Source organism: Ceratotherium simum, chromosome 35 (genome assembly GCF_057802395.1).
Source record: "Ceratotherium simum simum isolate JZ-2026a chromosome 35, ASM5780239v1, whole genome shotgun sequence".
Lineage (NCBI taxonomy): Eukaryota > Metazoa > Chordata > Mammalia > Perissodactyla > Rhinocerotidae > Ceratotherium > Ceratotherium simum.
The window spans coordinates 5369517-5374112 of NC_141934.1; the positions used below are offsets into that span (position 1 = coordinate 5369517).

The following is a 4596-nucleotide window of genomic DNA, read 5'->3' on the forward strand; positions in this document are numbered from 1 at the left end:
TAAGAATAGGAACCAGACAAGGATGCCCACTCTCACCACTCCTATTTAACATAGTAGTGGAAGTCCTAGCCAGAGCAATCAGGCAAGAAAAAGAAATAAAAGGGATCCAAATTGGAAAGGAAGAAGTGAAACTGTCACTATTTGCAGATGATATGATTTTATATATAGAAAACTCTAAAGAATCCACCAAAAAACTTTTAGAAGTAATAAACACATACGGTAAAGTTGCAGGATACAAAATCAACATACAAAAATCAGTTGCATTTCTGTACACTAACAACGAAGTAGCAGAAAGAGAAATTAAGAATACCATCCCATTTACAATTGCAACAAAAAGAATAAAATACCTAGGAATAAACTTAACCAAAGAGGTGAAAGATCTGTACACTGAAAATTATAAAACATTGCTGAAAGAAATTGAAGAAGACACAAAGAAATGGAAAGATATTCTGTGCTCTTGGATTGGAATAATTAACATAGTTAAGATGTCCATACTTCCTAAAGCAATCTATAGATTCAAAGCAATCCCCATCAAAGTTCCAACAACATTTTTCACAGAAATAGAACAAAGAATTCTAAAATTTATATGGAACAACAAAAGACCCCGAATAGCTAAAGGAATCTTGAGAAAAAAGAACAAAGCTGGAGGTATCACACTCCCTGATTTTGAAATATACTACAAAGCTATAGTAATCAAAACAGCATGGTACTGGCACAAAAACAGACACACAGATCAATGGAATAGAATTGAAAACCCAGAAATAAACCCACACATCTTTGCAGCTAATCTTCGACAAAGGAGCCAAGAACATACAATGGGGAAAAGAAAGTCTCTTCAACAAATGGTGTTGGTAAAACTTGATAGCTACATGCAAAAAAATGAAAGTGGACCCTTACCTTACACCATACACAAAAATTAACTCAAAATGGATTAAAGACTTGAATGTAAGACCTGAAACTATGAAACATCTAGGAGAAAACATAGGAAGTACGCTCTTCGACATTGGTCTTAGCAACATATTTTCAAGCACCGTGTCTGACCGGGCAAGAGAAACAATAGAAAAAATAAACAAATGGGACTACATCAAACTAAAAAGCTTCTGCACAGCCAAGGAAACCACCAACAAAACGAAAAGACAACCTAACAATTGGGAGAAGATATTTGCAAACCATATATCAGATAAGGGGTTAATCTCCAAAATATGTAAAGAAATCATGCATCTGAACAACAAAAAAGCTAAAAACCCAATTAAAAAATGGGCAAAAGACGTGAACAGACATTTTTCCAAAGAAGATATACAGATGACCAACAGACACATGAAAAGATGTTCAAAATCATTAACTATCAGGGAAATGCAAATCAAAACTACAATGAGATATCACCTCATGCCCGTCAGAATGGCCATAATTAACAAGACAGGAAACAACATGTGTTGGAGAGGATGTGGAGAGAAGGGAACTCTCATACACTGCTGGTGGGAGTGCAAACTGGTGCAGCCACTATAGAAAACAGTATGGAGATTCCTCAAAAAATTAAGGATAGAATTACCACATGATCCAGCTATTCCACTGCTGAGTATTTATCCAAAGAACTTGAAAATACCAATGCGTAAAGACACATGCACCCCTGTGTTCATTGCAGCGTAATTCACAATAGCCAAGACTTGGAAGCAACCTAAGTGCCCATCATGGGACGAATGGGTAAAGATTATGTGGTATATATACACAATGGAATACTACTCAGCCATAAGAAACGATGAAATCCAGCCATTGTGACAACATGGATGGACATTGAGGGTATTATGCAAAGTGAAATAAGTCAGAGGGAGAAGGTCATATACTGTATGATTTCCCTCATTAAGTAGTAGATAATAACAACAACAAACAAACACATAGAGACAGAGATTGGATTGGTGGTTACCAGAGGGGAAGGGGGGAGGGAGGAGGGTGAAAGGGATAATTCAGCAAAAGTGTGTGGTGATGGGTTGTAATTAGTATTTGAGTGGTGAACATGATGCAATCTATGCAGAAATAGAAGTATAATGATGTACACCTGAAATTTATACAATGTTATAAACCAATGTAACTGCAATAAACAAAAAATTAAAAAAAAAAAAAAAGAAACTTCAGGGAACACGATACTCATCCTCTGGTATCAGACGTGCCTCCAGGCAAGATCCCTCCGCCCTGTCCTGCAGAGATGCTCCCCTTGTGTCTGGACTGTGGAAAATGGAGCTGAGGGGAAGGTCCCAGGTTTGGCATGGAGAGTTTCCTGGTGAGCTCCAAGGAATGCAGTTCAGCCCCATGACCAAATCCAAACCCAAAGGGAGGTGGGGTCAACCCCAACAGGGTCAGACCTGCCTGGTGCTGATGATGGGACTTTGGGGGCAGTGGGCGTGCAGTGATGTCAGAAGAAAGCCCCCATGTGGGACCTAAGGTGCTGTTTGCACTTTCTTTGTAGTATATCTAAAATCTCAGGGTATGAAGAACCCCGGGGACAGCAGGGGCCTGGTGTCCAGTTCTCTGGAGGCTTCACACAGCCAGTGAGGATGTAGGGGATGCCTTATCCAAGAAATCAGATGAGCACGGCCCTTCGGACTCCACGGGGCTGGCTCTACTCAAAGAAATGGAATTCCAGCACAGCTGCACCATGTGAGACGTCTCTCTCCTCTCTCACATGCAACATTTGATTACAATGGAGACCATGTGAGGAATTTCTAAAACTTTTGTGTCTAATACAAACCTGCCAACAGTCCCCATAGCTTGGAAGTCCCCCAATCCTGCCATTTCTCAGCAGGATAAACTGAGGCCCAGAGAGGCCAGAGAACTTCTCAGAGTCTCGCAGCCCTGGAGGGGCCGGGCCAGGACCAGAGTGGATGCCTGAGCCTAAGGCCTGACCTACAGCTGCTCAGAGGGCGGGTGAGAGTGAGGGCCAGGACAGAGTGGGGAGGTTTATATCCTACTTCCCCTTCTGTCTGTGTCCTCATGAGTCACTGCCAGCTGCTCCCACTGCCACCAGCTATAGCACAGTAATAGTCAGCCTCGTCCCCAGCCTGGGACCCACTGATGGTCAGGGTGGCTGTGTTCCCCGAGTTGGAACCTGAGAATTGGTCAGGGATCCTGGAGGCCCTGTTGTTGCTATCATAGATGACCAGCACAGGGGTCTGGCCTGGCTTCTGCTGGTACCACTGAGAATATTTTCTTCCAATATTGCTTCCCCCACAGGTGATCCTGGCCAACTGTCCCAGGACCACCGTCACTGAGGGTGGCTGTGTCAGCTCATAGGAGACCACAGAGCCTGCAAGAGAGAAAAAGAGAGGTGGGCTGGAAGATGAAGGGCTCGTGTCCATGAGATTTCCCACTTACTTGGCCAGGATGAGTTCCAGGGATTCTGTGGGCCCCCAGTGTGCCCCCTCCTACCAGTATCAGTCCAAGTGGCCCATGGGCCTGGCTGGTACATGGAGCCTTTGAAAAGATGAGAACCACCCCCTTTCTCTGGGCAGGTGCAGCCCCTTGATGCTCACACAGAGCCAGTGAGCACAGTGGGGGGATTTCAGCCCCACCAGCTGCTCATCCTGCAGCAGGTTCATGAGCATCCTGCCCCCACAGGCAGCGCCCTTCTGAGCTCAGAGTCAGGGCCAGGCTTGTCTGAAAGTCCTGGGGCTGAGGGTGGGTGTGAGCCTGGGTGCAGCACCTGTGCAGTGAGCGAGGATGCTGAGGAGGAGAGGGCTCCAGGCTATAGTGGAGGTGCCCTGATTCTGCTCCCTGAGGACTGAGGCTGGGCAGGTTTCCTCCCAGGCCTCTCTTGTCCCCTTTCTGGAGAGAGCTGTTGGGTATGCAAATCAGCCAGGGCTCAGGGGTGCTACTTGAGGAGCTCTCTGGTTCTCAGCCCCAAGGGACACAGAAGGGGAAGGGTGGCCCCTGAAGACGTCACCCTCAGCCCACAGGTTCCTCCTTCACCTTCTTGCCCTTTAGTGTAGGCTGACATCTGCACCCCAGACTGTGCCCTGTCTTTGCTTCCTGGCCTGGTCATGGTAGAGCTCAGAGGTGGAGTCTGTCTGCATTTTCCAGGAACCTGAAGCCCTGTCCACTGAATAGTCCTGGGCCCTGTCATGAAGGTGCTCAGACTCACAGTGCTGATGCTGGGTTATTCTGGGCCCCAGGTCCGTCCTCTGTTCCATGCTGGCTCAGGAGGGAGGTGGTTAATATCATCCGGGACTCTGGAGTGTCATGTCCGGAATTGTTTTGTGGTGAAGTCCACATGTTGGTCTAGTTGTAGCTCCACCTTCATAAGCTTCACACAACAGGTCTCTTCTGACCCTCCAGGTCCCCGTGCAGTGACCCTGCTCATCACCACTCTACAGGTGACACTGCAGGCTTAGCCAGGTGAGGGGCCACCCCAGACACAGCTCATGAGTGTAGAGCCAAGGATAAAACTCTTCCCCTACCAAGTGCACATGGAGTTTGTAAAGATCCTCTGAGAGGTTATAAGTGTCTGCCCTTGGCCCTGAGGTTCTGAGCCAGTCATAGGTGCTGTGCCTTGGTGTCCCCAATGTGTGGGGTGGGCCATCGACAGATCAGGTGCTTAACAAAAAT

At 46.5% G+C, this 4596-nt stretch overlaps 1 pseudogene; it reads right to left on the reverse strand.

The window, feature by feature from the left end:
• Positions 1 to 2990: 2990 nt before the first annotated feature.
• LOC106804043 (immunoglobulin lambda variable 3-9 pseudogene) lies at positions 2991 to 4181 on the reverse strand (annotated as a pseudogene).
• Between the last annotated feature and the right edge of the window lie 415 nt (positions 4182 to 4596).